General features: G+C 44.1%; 1 pseudogene; it reads right to left on the bottom strand.

Annotated features, from left to right (window-relative positions):
- Positions 1-7,756: 7,756 nt before the first annotated feature.
- LOC129506612 (N-lysine methyltransferase SMYD2-like) overlaps positions 7,757-16,339 on the bottom strand; it is a 35,452-nt pseudogene continuing 26,869 nt past the window's right edge.

Genomic DNA, 16,339 nt, shown 5'->3' with positions numbered 1-16,339 from the left:
AATCTATTTATAGACCAAGGCTAAGAACTTAAAAAAAAAAAAATACAAGGTTGAAATAATCTGAGAGTACATTAGTCCAGCAGTTAAGGGACAGCTCAGAACATAGGGGTGGAGAATGGTGCTTACCTAGTGGTATTTGGATGAAACAAGCTGAGCTGGTCTGCTGAATCCACGTCCCCTTACCTCCGGACCCAACAGCTAATTGATGACTGAAGTCAACATTTTCTATTTTTAACTTTGAGCAAGGAAAATGTTAATCACATCATTTCTTCATAAAAAAAAAACACATAATCTATTCCCTTAGACCAGGCAAAGTGTGTGCTGCTGATTGCAGAAGATAATGCTGTTTTTTCTACCCTGATTTATGATAGACTGTTATGATTTCAAAGTACTTTACTTTTTCTAAATTCTTCCCCTTATCCTTTAAAAATAGAGTAATAATAACCACATGTACCTTTCTCCCTAATAATGATCATACATGTTGGTTTTCAAGCTCTCTTGGTTATATCTATAAGGTATTTTGAGGTATTCACTGATAACAAAGCAAAAATAAACTGTAATATAAAATGATCAAGTTATTCTGCTATGTAAACAGCTTTGGGGAAATTCATAATGAATCACCAAGATGTGGCTAGTTTTGCTAGAGTTAATGGTGTTAATCCAGTGCCTTCTAATCAACCAACACGTATGGCAGAGAAAATACATTTGCCCTGGAAGTAAACAAACCTGGTTAGAGCCCTCCTGCTACTGCTGGCTGGCTGGATGAGCAGAGACCAGCTCGTGGCCTTCACTTCCCACAGGTATAATTAAATGGGCAAAATCAGTGATTTCTAAAGTGGTTTCCACTCTAAAAGTCTGTGATTCTTTATACTTATTTTCTTCTTACATGTGGCGGCAGGGAGTGGGGGGTGGTGGAGAGATGAATAAAACAGCACTGCCTCTCAAATATCATGGGATCTTTTTTTTTTTAAGATTTATTATGTATTTGAGAGAGAGAGAGAGTGCGAGCGGGAAGGGGCAGAGGGAGAAGGAGAGAGAATCTCAAGGAGACTCCAAGCTCAGTCTCACAACCCTGAGATCATGACCTGAGCCAAAACCAAGAGGTGGACACTTAGCCAACTGCACCACCCAGGCGCCCCTAACTCAGAGTCTTTTATTTTTATTTATTTTTTTTATTTTTATTTTTTTTAATAAATTAATTTTTATTGGTGTTCAATTTACCAACATACAGAATAACACCCAGTGCTCATCCCGTCAAGTGCCCCCCTCAGTGCCCGTCACCCATTCACCCCCACCCCCCGCCCTCCTCCCCCTCCACCACCCCTAGTTCGTTTCCCAGAGTTAGGAGTCTTTCATGTTCTGTCTCCCTTCCTGATATTTCCCACACATTTCTTCTCCCTTCCCTTATATTCCCTTTCACTATTATTTATATTCCCCAAATGAATGAGAACATACACTGTTTGTCCTTCTCCGATTGACTTACTTCACTCAGCATAATACCCTCCAGTTCCATCCACGTTGAAACAAATGGTGGGTATTTGTCTCAGAATCTTTTAGAAGATAAATTCAGTGTCACAGAAAATAATATGAGAAAACATAGCTCTTCTTTTAAATGGAGACTATTGAGTGTAGCAAGAACTCAGAGAAAGGAGATAACAAAGGTCAAAGTCATTTTCATGGCTCTGAGAAAATGTTCAAGAGGGCATTAAGGTGATTGGAAGGAACTGTGAGTCTGAGGTCCCAGAACTGCAAGGGTCCCAGGGCCCACTGGTCAAACTACATGGCATGAAACGGAGCCTCAAACCACAGGTGGAATCACTCAAAGTTTACGGCTTTCAGCAGCAGAGCTAAAACCTAGATCTCTGTTCTTCTGCTTCCCTTTTTTCTGAAATTTATTCCAAATTAAAAAGCTATATCATTTATGAAATTCTTGATCCAATTTTCCAGGAGCATCTATGTTCTCAAAATTAGTACCTAGAAAGAGGCTCAGGAAGAGGCAAAATATCTCTTTGAAAGAAAATATATTGAAAAATTAATGCCGCATGCTATTCCAATAAAAAGCCTGAAGACTTAGTCATTCCTAATTCAATACCCTAGTCACTGATTTTCTCTATGGAACCGAGCAGAAAATAATCTTCATGTTCTGCTTTATGCATATTTCCCAGAGATGCAAAGATGAAGAAATAAAAAAATCAAATCAAGCAAGAAAGTATTCACATATCATGAGAAGTAAATTAAATTTATGGTTCTCCCCCTGGCTGCCCTTCAGAATCACCTGTTGAACCAAGCCACCACCTGAGGCCTACGAAACAAGGATCCCACAGTATCCAGCCTAGAAATTCGTCACTCTACGGCTTGAAAAATGATTTCAATGCCCCAGATTAAGAATCATTGTATTAGACTTTTTAAAAATTCCTTCAAATACAAGATTCCTCGAGTCTTTGTGCCAGTGAAATGAAATGTGCCTGAAATGTCACTCAGGTGGTGTCAAGTCTGAGCAGAAGCAAGTAGTGATAGAGAACCTCCCCTGGGACAGGGACAGAATCCCACCTGGCACAAAGAATTCAGGATGGTGGAGACTTCCACTGCAAAGATTCTGTGAACAGAAGACTGTCCAATAAAGTACCTGTGCCTGCTGAATGATTCCCAAAATCATCTCTCCTTCAGAACCTTTAGGGGGGAGAAAAACATCATTTGACTGGGTGAAGGTGTTCCATCATCTGAAAGGCTTAGTATGTATCTCAAGTACCATAGGCTCTAAGGTTAGAGCTTCTGATTTACCCATTACTCTCCAGCCCACAGAAGAAGGAATGGGGGGCGGGGGATTACGGTGTTCCCTGGCTGATGGAAAGAAGCGAAGAAAAGAGGCATAACATAAAGGAAAGATATGGGTCTTGAAATCAGATAGCCTGAGTTTGAATCTCAAATCTTCGTCTGCTTTCTCCTAGAGAGGTAACTAAGCAAACCACATGAACCTTATGACTCTCAGCCCTCTCATCTAGACAGTGTGGAGAATAGCATTGGCCCTTTATTGTGGTGCTTTCACAATAGGTAGGCATAAGACATCCGCAGCATCTGCCCAAGCAGGCATTCAATAACTGGCGGCAATTGTTAATAGCACTGGCACTATCCAGTGAGGTAAGACATTGTGGAGAGCCCAGAACAGCGTGCGTAAGGGCTGTGGGAGCACCAGCGAGAGGCATTTCACCAGTGGACTTCACAGTTTAATGCAAGCCTAAATAAAATACCATTCTTAACATTGCTCAGCAGAGAACACCTCCCTCTTGTCCCTCCCCCTCTCCTCCTTCTCCCTCTCTTTGACTTGCTCTCTCTTTCTCCCTCTCCACATATGCACATACACTCCCCAACAAAGAAATAATGGCACCTTGATAGCACAAGGGCAGAACCAGTGTAGCCGGCAAAAAAAAAGAAAGCCTCTGCCACTAGCATCGCCAGGCAGGATGTGCTCAGAGGATGCATGACAGCAGGGTCCCCGAACAATGCTGCCCTACAAGCCAACGTGGGGCTGGCCACACGCAGATCAAAGCAAAGGAAATGTAGCATAAAAAAGAAAGCAGAGCTTTGAGCAGAAAGAAGTCTGGGAAATGTCCACAACACTTCTGTAGCCAACCTGGCATGCAAATGTCAGGAAGAGAGAGCTTTTGTGATCCAAAGTAATCAACATCTTTTGTGGGTTAAAAGGCTGTACTCCAGGCAGCCACAAGCTATGGCCGTAAGTCAGACACAAGGTGGGCAGCACGAGAGGCACAGCTGCCCACACACCCATTGCCAGACCCAGCTTCTGTGATGAGGGAAAACACTCTGCGGCACTAAAAATCCACCTAGGACTGCAAACAAAATGACCCCCAGGGGCACTTGGACCAGCTGCCCCCTCCCTGCCCCCCCCCCAGGGAAAACATTGCAATGCATGAAGTTTGGTTTGAAACTCTCCACTGGGGATCCCTGGGTGGCGCAGCGGTTTGGAGCCTGCCTTTGGCCCAGGGCGCGATCCTGAAGACCCGGGATCGAATCCCACATCGGGCTCCCAGTGCATGGAGCCTGCTTCTCCCTCTGCTTGTGTCTCTGCCTCTCTCTCTCTCTCTCTCTGTGACTGTCATAAATAAATAAAAAATCAAAAAAAAAAAGAGACTCTCCACTGCCATTTTGCATCTGTAGAACTTCTCTGATAAGCCCCTTCTTCTCTCCCCATCCCCCAGGGTAAGCTTCTTTTGCACGTTCATTTTGTGTAAGGTGCTCAGATAAGGAGATTAGGCTACAAAGATGAATAAACCTTGAACATCGTGTTTGATATATCCGTTGTCCCCAAACAAATCAGGAAAGGACAATGTGAGAAGTACCGGGAGAGTGAGAACAAAGTGGGAACGAGGGAGCTTCATCTGTCAAGGGAATCAGTCCGGGTATCATGGAGTCAGAGTCAGAGACATTTGAGACAGACAGTAAAGGATCAGTAAGTATTTATGGCTGACAGTACAAGAAACCAATCCAGGCAGAAGTCCCCTCATGGGGGATGAGTTTGGAGGATGGACCATGTTCCATGTGGGACTTAGTACAGGAGAATGACATGCTGTAAGGTAAGACGATTAGATTGGCAGATTTCCAGAGCCCTAAATGCCCTTAAGCCTCATTGACATCGTGTGTCCTTTCAGTCTTTCCTGTGTGTTCAGTGCCCAGCACAGGTCAGATGTGGCACATGGCCTGTGACTGTGGTTGCACACTGCTTTTTTGGTTGCCTTACCCAAGTCTGCTCTACACCTTAACACTTTCAGCTTCAGAAAGATCCCCCCTTACTGGACTCTGGATTCTCAGAGAATTATTTCCTAACACGTGAGAAAAGTTAAATTTCTACTCTTTCCTCCTTGTGGGTTTTTGCGTTTTAAAAGGCAGCTTGTATTAATGCAAATAGAAAAACCAGGGTGGGGAAAATGTTTGAGCAGAAGGCTCTTTCTGCCATTTTCCCATACTCTTTGGTATCACTTCCCATTCATCCACTTATCCTGTTTCCAAACTAGAAGAATGGGGGCCTCACTGCTTATTGACACTCCACCTCTGATCTTTGATTTATCTCTATTTGAAGTCACATCAAGTCTTACAAGAGTTTTAAGAGATTTCAACCTTGCCTCCGCTCTACATTCACACAACAGGTGACATTCCCCTGTGGATCACATTTCCAAACGCAGCTTATATTGTGGCCTGAAACACAAAACAAATCAACCTGGGATCTTGTGAGGTAACTGGGGTATTATCATACAACTGCATCCACAACTCTCCCACGTAGGAGAGTATATTTTGATGAAAGCAAGCCCGTGGCTACTGCAGGGGTAATCTTCAATGCGCTCTGATTCATAACAGAAGAAAATTGTTAACGAATGTTGTTAGTTCAGAACTGTATATCACATGAGATGTATCCCTGGGTGAATTCTACATTCTAGTGTGAAATACTGCCAAGTTGGAGAATCACTGGTTAAGTGTGGAACTGAGAAATATAAACAGGCATTTCTCAGTAGGACACTTTATGTCAAATAATTCATAGTAGCTTTCCAAAGTGTCCGGTTCACATTTAGGGAATACATGACAAGTGGTTTGATCTAAATCATTATTTCACTACAGATATATCATAGAGTTCTACTGAAGTAACTCAGTGACCTTTTATTCTTTTATGAAATGCTTTTCAATTCGAAATATACTGTGTTGGGGCTTTCCACATTAGCAGGTGCTTGCTTCATTATGATAAGAAAAACTACATTTCATTGTATTTGGCATATAAGCTGAGATTTTTTTTTTTTGGAATGCTGTAGTTAAAATAATTTAAGAAAACAAAAACAAATTAATATATGTATGTGCACTACCTCCTTTGAACAAAACTGCACTGGGAGTCTCGGACAAGATCTCATGTCCGTGTCAGTCAGCTTGCTGCGAAGCCAAAGATCCACGATCCCAGTGGCTTGCAACAGCAAACATTTATTTTCACTCACATGTCTGCATCTTCGGAGTAAACGGGGTTGCTCAGCTCTGCTCTGTATGTCTTCTCATTCAAGGCTCTCAGGGAAAGGCTAAGCCCTCCATGGGACGCTCATTTTCATGGCAGAGACTAAGAATAAGAGGCAATCGCATTTGACGCTCCTGTTCAAACAGAGCATGTGTCTCAATGGTTCATATCCCATTGGCCAAAAACAGTCACACAGACTAGCCCAGCACCCGGGGGCCAGGAATAGACACCCTGCCCCTGACAGGAGAGGGAAATCTATATTGGAAAACAATATCGCAATCTATTGCAGACCATCACCTGGGGGGTATTCACTTTCCTTCCTTTCTCACTCAGAATTACTCACCCACATCCAAGAAGTGTACCAGGAATGTCTCATTCCATTACAGTGCCAGGTGCCAACTTGAAGATCTCATGAAGATCTCTAAATCAGGTATAAAAGAACCCAAACATGCCACGTACCATAGTAGAACAAGGACAGAATAACTACAATAAATGCCCTCATTAGTAAAGAAGAAGGATGAGAAGCACTTAGTAATCCCTGGTGACACAGTAATTTTGAAATTCTGCTGGACACACATTGGGGGCTTCCTACCCTAGGGTAGAGAATGTTCCTGACTAGGCCCCAGTTCTGCCGTCTACAGGCAGCTCCCTAGTCCCTTATTCTCTGTAGCTCTCGACTCCACCCTCCAGGGCATCTTTCCCCCACCCCACCCCACCCCCCTTCATCCTTGCTGGTTGCTTCTTGGAGGACAATGGAGATTGTGCCATCCTAGGAGAATGAGCAGCATTGTCAGCCTACTTCTTGCCTAAATTGTCTCAAAACATCATGATCTCTTTTAACTGAGGATGACAGTGCTTTGAGCAGTATAACTCCTTCACAGATTCTGTTAGCTCTTTATTCATTTCGTACCATTCCTGTGTGCCAGCAGCCTGCAACACAATTCTTGGGTATGTTTTTCTCTAGACTTAAGGACTCTGTGGGCTTGTCAAGCTATTGCAGAATCATGCCTTCAGGAACTGTGGCCACTCCTATCATTTCTTTTCAGCCTACATCTTAATCAGTGGTTTGGGCTGAATGGATTTCTCAATTTTATCTTTGATCAGTTGAAAGTTAAAAATAGTCCCATTTTTCAACCCTGAAATCCCAGAATCTAAGGCTTTCTGTTTTTTTCTTTCATCCCGTCCTGCAAACAGGCCAGCTCTTTTCTGGATTCGTTTCCTTTTCAAAATACCAAATGCAGCTAATAGCAAGTAATGCATGCTAGTCATGTTCCATTCAAATACCTTTCCAGCCGAAGCCCTACGTTCACCGGGAAGACCATCTGCCTCCCCTGTTACGGCCACTCTCCCAACCACCTAGAGCTTTAGCCTGAAGGAACCGCCACCAATTTTTATCTTCATACAGCAGCACCCCACTCCCCATATCAGTTTTTATATTCATCCCCTGGCTGCGCAGAAAGCAACCCCCAAGCTCCAGTAGCTAACAACAACAAACAAATTGGCCTGCCCAAGCTGTGCTCCAAGCGCCTTGGCGGTGAGCACCTCGCCTCTGTCACACGCGCCCCCTCCGGGCCCGGCGGAGGGGCAGCGTCCTGCGTGACACGTGCAAAGGGCGAGGGGTGTTTAATCACAAGCAAGGTCTTTGCTTGAAAGTAGCAGAGCTGCTTCCCACTTTCCTTTCATCAAGTTCAGCATCGCTGAGCGTGGAAGGATTTTCTTCCCATCATTAAGAAGGTGGAGTAAATACTTTCAAGCGATGTAGTCTACCACGCACTCTACTGAGAACGCAAACTCATGAAACCTCAGAGTTGGAGGTCTGCTCGAGCAGCTCCGGAAAATCAGTGCAATCGTGAGGGTTTTTATAAAGTCCGTTATCATCCTGAAAAAGAAAAAAAGAAAAAGAAAACAACGGACTTAAAAATAAACCGGCCCCGCCGCTGCCTCCGCCTCGCCCGCCCCCGCGCTGGGCAAGACCCGTCCGGACCGCGGCGGACAGCGCCCCCTGCAGGTGAGTCGCCGGCGGTGACGGCAGCCGGAGCGCGCGGAGAATTTGTTTCCTCGTTTTGCCTCCTGGTCTGGGCTCTGAAATTCAAACTTTTTTTTTTTTTTTTTTTTTTTTTATGATAGTCACAGATTGAGGGAGAGAGAGGCAGAGGGAGAAGCAGGCTCCATGCACCGGGAGCCCGACGTGGGATTCGATCCCGGGTCTGCAGGATCGCGCCCTGGGCCAAAGGCAGGCGCCAACCCGCTGCGCCACCCGGGGATCCCTGGGCTCTGAAGTTCAAAAAGCAGAATCTTAGAAATACCCACCGCATTCTAAAGTCCCTTTCCCCTGCGCCTGAAATCTGATGCTCCTTTGATGCTGAGACGCATCGAGCCATTCAATACCCCTCATACGGTAGAAAACGTTACTTCGTCTGTTACGTTCTTATCCCGAAACCGTCACAAACAGACGCTCGACTTAACGGTTAAGAAGAAATGAAATTCTTTACCCCGGGAGAGGGAGCTCGAATAATCTGCAATTTAGATTTTGTGTTTATTGGTTACAGGCCAGCGTAATCATGAGGAAGGAGTATCTCGCAAGTTTCTAAGTCCCGATACTCCCAGATTACACATTTCATTAATCAAGGTCGCAGGCACCTCCTTTTGCTGGTGTCCATGGAAACCGGCGCGGCGTGCTGATTAAGAGTCACCGGGGCGATGGGAACGGCCGGCGGCTGGGGCGTGTGAGCTGCGCGCGCCCTCTGCTGGCCGCGGGGCCTCGGGGCCTCGGGGAGGCCGCCGCCGCCGCCGCCGCCGCCGCGAGCCCCGGGCGTGTTCCCGGTCTGGGGCCGGGGCCCGACGCACGCGGCTCGCAGCCTGAGCCCTTCGGTGAGAACCCGGGAAGAAGAGAACTCACCGAAGCGCGGGTGCAGCCGAGCGGTCGGTCTCCGAATGCCACGTTTGGTTCTGTTCTCGAATGACGCGAGTCTCATTTTAAACAGGATCGCCTCTGAGAAATCAGGGACTCGGGAAACAAACCGCGGGCAATATTGTGAACGATTTATTTCTCTTTTCACCTAACACCCGAGAATCCCTTTTGCATAAGCCTTCACCCCCGGGGTCATGGACCTGGCCGCGCATCCTCAGCTCCCAAGGCCGCGTGTCCCCTGTTCCCGACGATGCTGCATGGGCAGGAACCAAGGCGGAGGCCAGGATGGAGCAGAACGAGGGGTGAAACCTGGGGGGACGGGGGGCCGGGGGGCGGGGGGCCGGGGGGGTGGCCTTTTGGCAACCAGGACCTAGAAAGCGCCCTGGCGTTGGCCGAAGCTACCATTCACAGTTCTCCTGGTCAGATCTCTGGCTGCAAGACAGGGATCTTGCCCTTACCAAGCCGAATCCACGTTGCTTTTGTAAAAAAAAAAAAAAAGAAAAGAAACAACTTTCTCCTTCTTCTGTGGCCTCTCCAAGCCTAAACGTATAACCTGGAGTTCTGTAAAATCAGTCTTTAAAACAAAGAATGAAGCAAACACACAATCTGCACTCCTCAACTCAGGAGCAAAGAATCTTCTGTTTGTAAATGCTTTTCTCTTGAGAATTAAGAGTCTTACCAAACTGTGAGGTGGTAGCCTGCCTCCTAGTAAGCCAAAAGAAATATATTTGCAAAAACAGAAATTAGGATGAGCCCCTTCTATCCATGTTTAGCCATTTCTGTAGCTGCTAAAATGTTAATGAAATAACCCCAGATAGGATGACTATTGTGGATATTGCTAATCTGCAATAAAAGTGTTGTGGACCGAAGTGTTTTTTTCCTCAAAATGTATATGTATATGTATATGTTGAAGTCATAATGCCCCAGGACCTTAGAATGTGGCTATATCTGAAGATAAGGTCTTTGACTAAGTTGAGATGAGGTCACTGGGGTGGGTGCCAATCCAATATGACTGGCACACTAACAAGAAGAGGAGATTAGCACATACACACACAGAGGGAAGACCATGTGAAGACACACACAAAGAGGGTGGCCATCCACAGGCCCAGGACAGAGGCCTCGGAAGAAATAGACCCTGCCAACACCTGGATCTCAGCCTTCCAGCCTCCTGGATTGTGAGAAAATCAACTTATTTTGTTTGAGCCATCCAGCCTGTGCTACTTTGTATGGCGGCCCTGGCAAACTAATACAAAAAGTGAGGTTGGCATTATTTCTATGACTCCATAATATCAGAAAAGAAATGCTAGTGTCTCTCTTAGTTTTCCCCTCAAGCTTTTTGCCTCACAGGCTTTTTGCCTGACAGCCAGCTAACTCAGCTCCAGGTATCATATCTACATCCAAGACAGGAAAAGAAGGGACAAAATACTCTTCTTTTTTATTAGAAATTAAAAGATGTGACTTCATTGTTTTTATACAGATTCATGTTGCGAGTATCAGAAAACTCAAAGAGGCTCGAACAAAATTTATAAACCCAAGAATTAGAAAATCCAGCGGTAGTGCCAACTTTAGGTACGGCTGGACTCACAGATTGAATGATATTATCTGGAGTGAGATTCTCTCTCTTGATTTCTCTTTCACCATATTTTCTACTCTTCAGGGCTATCCCTAGAAACTTCAGGACTTTTTTCCTGATGGCAGTAAGTTGGCTACCATAAGGTTAGCCTTCATGTTTTCAAGATCTGTTTCAAGATCATGTTTCAAGATCTGGTCTAGCAAGAAAGAGTTCCCGTCTCTCCCAGAATCCCTGGGTAAGAAAACTTCTTTGGCTCACCCTCCTGGGATAATTATGTAAAATACCTCATACTCCTGCCTTCTTAGCCCGAGCACTAGGAAGTCTGTGTTCACTTAGTAACGTCGATGACAGTAAACATTATAAACAGCAAAGGGCTACTTTTCATTAAGCACTTACTATGTGCCAGGCATGATTCATTATCTCCTTTAATCATCACACAACCCAATGCAACAAGAATATCTATGCTACCTCAAGAAATATTATTGAATATTGACATGTTTTCATATAACCTGTCTTAAATAAGTAAAGTAACTTGGCACAAACAACTGAAGTTTCTTTAAAAAATAGAGCCAGAAATGTAATACATTTCTAGAATCTTCCTCCTCTTAATTTGCTCCACTTGATTCCGTATTGTTTCTCACAAAGCATGAACAGCTCTAGCTCATCTCCATTTCATGAAACCTCCCTCCTGCCATCCCTTCTGCCCACACAGTTCTAGTAAGTCCTGGTTACTGGAACTAGGCCTCTCATCTACTCCATTCATGAAAGGTTAATGCTTAATAAGCAAATGCTTCCTTCTTCCCAACCACTTTAATTTTAGAAAAGAAACGCTTCCCCCTTTCTCAGTAGAGAGAATCATTTGAATTCATCTAGTCACTCAACCCCACCCGCATCATTTAACATTTTCTCTGATTTGTTTTAAATTATGAAGTTTTCCTCTCCTTGAAGTATTTTTAAGAGTCAGTCCTTAAAATGGGCTGATCATGCAAAACACTTGAAAATAAATAGACGGCAGTTACACCGACAGGTAGTAATGAAAAGAGGGCCCCATTTTACATTTCCTTCTTTTGCCCAAAGCTCCTTTATCTGTTCAGAGGTCAGATGAAGTCAGTGGTCTCTCTGCTTAAATCAGCAGCAAGCAGGGTACAGAACGTTGAGAGATATAGACCCTGTCTCTTTAGCAATCACCAATCAAGAGGATATATGATCATACCCGATGGATGCTCTTCTCAAGGCCACATCAGCTAGGGGGCACAATTTGGAAATAAGATAGTATTAAAATATAATTTAGCCCCATCCAAAGATTTCAGGAGTTCCGTTCTCCATCCGCACCCCAACTTCCCTCTTAAGAAGAGGTGCACTTCCTTTGACATCCTTTTTTTAAAGATATATTTATTTATTTTATTTGAATGAGAGAGAGAGGAGAGTGCATGCGCACACAAGTGGAGGAAAGAGAGTATTTTTAGCCAGACTCCCCACTGAGCATAAAATCTGATATGGGACTTGACCTCATTAACTCATGAGATCATGACCTAAGCTGGGACAAGAGTCAGATGCTTAATCAACTGAGCCACCCAGGTGGCCCCTCCAAAGTCTTTAATAATCTTGTCACCCCAATATTATATACACCCCATTGTATCATAGTTTTCATTTATGGTAGTGTATTCCCCACAAGATTGGTGCTCTATAAAAACAGTGTCTACATTTTATTCATTGTTCTATGTGTCATGTCTAGCGCAGCAAGTAGGGCTTAGTAAGTGTTTGTGATTAGAAGAAGGAAATGCTTCATAAAAATAGTGGTCCACAGTGTCTTCTACAAGTTCCTGTCCTTCAGCCACTGAGAGGGCACCAAATAAACTCCAAGAGAATCTCCACTTCAGGTGACAAACGTCCCTGCCCCACCAATGCTGAAGTTCATGGATTCCCCAGGACAGTTTACAGTAGCCTCCATGCCAGTCACTGACTAAATGCCAGGCTCTGAGATCCAACTCAGAAGAAGCCTCCTCAGGATTAAACTCTCATGTGTTGCTTTGGGAATGTGTTTATTTTTGGTTAGTTACTCCCTCCCCCTGGCACCCTGACAAATGAGAGAGGAGGCTGTGTCCTTCTCCCCTTACTTTGTATTGTGGTTGGTACACATCACATGAAGTCCTTTCCGAAAACCCACTCCAGCCTACAAATCCCTCTTCTCCTCTATATGGGTCATTCACCACCCCTCATCAGTTCCATTGGCAGAATTTGACTTAAGGCTCATACTTTACTCTGAATGATTTACTACAAACAAAAAGGCATGGAAAGAATGCTGATAATGTAAGAAGATTCTCAACTGGGGGCACCTGGGTGGCTAAGTGGCTAAGCGATTGCCCTTGGCTCAGGTCGTGTTCCCAGGGCCCTGGGATCAAGTCCCACATCAGGCTCCCCACAGGGAGCCTGCTTCACCCTCTGCCTATGTCTCTGCCTCTCTCTGTGTCTCTCATGAATAAAGGAATAAAATCTTTAAAAGAAGAAGAAGAAGAAGAAGAAGAAGAAGAAGAAGAAGAAGAAGAAGAAGAATCATCTCAATTGTGGCAGATCATCCTGAAATCTGGATGGGATGAGTCGTAAAAACATATTAGAATGCTGTAAAGTGTTCCTGATTCTATACTCTTAGGCCAGCTGTTGTATGCTCTGCCTTTGTGCCTGACATAGTGCTTGACTCATAGTGGACACTCAGTAAATACCTCCTGAATAAAGCAATGAAAACTTGAACACTACCTGGTGGCAAAAGTTCATTATTCACCCAGTGCACTTGAGGAAATGTGTGTGTGTGTGTGTGTGTGTGTGTGTGTGTGTGTGTGTGTCTTCTTGAGAATTCTGAACTCTGCTCCTTAGGATCCAGAAGACTACAGGATGATGGCAAGGCCTCATCTCTGATCTTCAACTCTTTCTAAAAGCACCACTATTAAAATAAAAAAAAAGTAAGTAAGGCAAGTGCCTCAAGTTAGCATTTTATCAGAATAAGCAGAGACAAAGTGAGTAGTTAAGAATCTAGACTCTGGAACTAGATTGCCCACATTGAAATTGTGGGTGAAACACCAAGCAGATCCATAATTTTGGACAAAGTGATTAGCTTCTCTGTGTCTCAGTTCCATGTAATAGGTATAGCATGAACTATGGTGCCCATGGGATTGGGTTGCATAAGGATGACAGATGAGTTAATATATGTGAAGCACTTAGAAGGTTTTCTTCCTGGCAAATGGTAAGCATTCAACCAATGTTTGTAGTTATTATAAAGAGTTGTTAAGTTCAATTTGGACCTCAAAACCGATGAATCAGATTTCAATATATGTTCTGTACATTAAATTATTGTGGTCCTATTTGGACCAGAGGGGAAGTTTATTCTCTGAAGAGTGAAGGATGGGATTTTCTCACTAGTAGGAGTAGAATATTCCATTGTCTATTATTGTAGAAAAATCAGTTATAGAACTAGAAAAGAGAACACAAAGGGTAAGCCTTGATCTAGTGAGATGAAAGAATCTTCAATTACAGCTGGGGACTGACCTATGTGAAATATATACCTTTGAAAAACATCTCACCATGAAGTTAGTCTCTTACCCAAGAATAATTGCTGATAATTATAACTGCAATTGATAGCTAACATTTACCTATCTAAATGCAATCCATGTATTTACTCATGTAATCTTCAGTTCAACCATATAATGCAAGAACTATTAAGGAGGGAGCCTGGCCTGTGGCTGAAGAGCAAGCAACCATGTGTAGGGTCTGCATTCGTCAGGGTGGACGACGTTTTCCTGTGGTGACAGAAAACCTTATAGACCTTACACAAAAATGCCTTATTTCTCATTCACATTACTTGCCCCTTATGGATCAGCAAGCAACATGCTTCCAAGGTGTCACTCAAGATTAGCCTAACTGCTGAGTAATATTCCGTTGTATACATAAACCACATAGGAGTGGTGCAAGGGGAGGAGGGCGGGGGTGGGGGTGAATGGGTGTCAGGCACTGAGGGGGGTACTTGACGGGATGAGCACTGGGTGTTATTCTGTATGTTGGCAAATTGAACACCAATAAAAAATAAATTTATTATAAAAAAAAGAACTTATTCAACTCAACACCCAAGAAACAACCCAATCATGAAATGGGCAAAAGACATGAAGAGAAATCTCACAGAGGAAGACATAGACATGGCCAACAGGCACATGAGAAAATGCTCCGCATCACTTGCCATCAAGGAAATACAAATCAAAACCACAATGAGATCCCACCTCACACCAGTGAGAATGGGGAAAATTAACAAGGCAGGAAACAACAAATGTTGGAGAGGATGTGGAGAAAAGGGAACCCTCTTGCACTGTTGGTGGGAATGTGAACTGGTGCAGCCACTCTGGAAAACTGTGTGGAGGTTCCTCAGAGAGTTAAAAATAGACCTGCCCTACGACCCAGCAATTGCACTGCTGAGGATTTACCCCAAAGATACAGTGAAACACCGGGACACCTGCACCCCGATGTTTCTAGCAGCCATGTCCACAATAGCCAAACTGTGGAAGGAGCCTCGGTGCCCATCGAAAGATGAATGGATAAAGAAGATGTGGTCTATGTATACAATGGAATATTCCTCAGCCATTAGAAACGACAAATACCCACCATTTGCTTCGACATGGATGGAACTGGAGGGTATTATGCTGAGTGAAGTAAGTCAATCGGAGAAGGACAAACATTATATGTTCTCATTCATTTGGGGAATATGAATAATAGTGAAAGGGAATAGAAGGGAAGGGAGAAGCAATGGGTAGGAAATATCAGAAAGGGACACAGAACATGAAGACTCCTAACTCTGGGAAACGAACTAGGGGTGGTGGAAGGGGAGGAGGGTGGGGGTGGGGGTGACTGGGTGACGGGCACTGAGGGGGGCACTTGACGGGATGAGCACTGGGTGTTATTCTGTATGTTGGCAAATTGAACACCAATAAAAAATAAATTTATTATTAAAAAAAAAAGATTAGCCTAATTGCTCCTGCTGGCCAGCATGACACTTCTTTTGTGGAATCCCACAGGATTTGGCCTCCAGAATGGTACTGACTGACATGTTCATTTTGGATGATTCTCACTCACATGGGATACATAAGAAGTCCTTTGTTCTGAACTCCCACCCATCCCCCACCATGCCTTGGGCTTAAACATGTTTGGGGTCCTGTGTCAGCCCTCACCTGTCTGTGTGTAATTTGCAACATGCCCTCCAGTCTACAGCACTGGAGGGTGGCAGCAGGTGTCCTTTATTCTGTGGATTCCCTACTGTTGACACAGAGCAAATGACACCCCTTTTGAAGGCTCAGCGTTATGTGAAAGAGAGTCTTGGGAAGATGTGGGGATTGCCTGTCTCCTGCAAGGGCAAATGTTTAAATCATTGCTCTCCAACACCAATGGGCTCTTCTAGCTCATGTCTTCTCTTGCCTCCAATGGTTGTGGTGCTAACTTATTCTTTCAGGTCTGTCTAAAACATGCCAGATGAGGGACCAATCTTCCTTGTGTGAATGAGACTGCTCTTCTCACTCTGACCACAGCTATCCTGCCTGCTGCGGTCAGTGTGCAAAATTCAGAATGTGGTCAACATTGAAAGAGATCATATTTTAGGAATGCAGAGATTACAGCCTAAAGAGTTTAAGAGAAGACATGGCTGGAAGATGGGTTGCAATCCCTTTACACAATAACATTCTAAACAGTGTGCTTAACATGACCAATAATGAGTGACTATTCACGTCTTCCTTCATGCACAAGGAAGGCTCATCATCAAAAAAAAAAAAAAAAAAAAACACCTCACAGAAAAACAAAGAAAAAAAATGCCCAGTAA

Source organism: Nyctereutes procyonoides, unplaced genomic scaffold (genome assembly GCF_905146905.1).
Source record: "Nyctereutes procyonoides isolate TBG_1078 unplaced genomic scaffold, NYPRO_anot_genome, whole genome shotgun sequence".
Classification (NCBI taxonomy): domain Eukaryota; kingdom Metazoa; phylum Chordata; class Mammalia; order Carnivora; family Canidae; genus Nyctereutes; species Nyctereutes procyonoides.
This window is presented reverse-complemented; position numbering and strand designations above follow the sequence as displayed.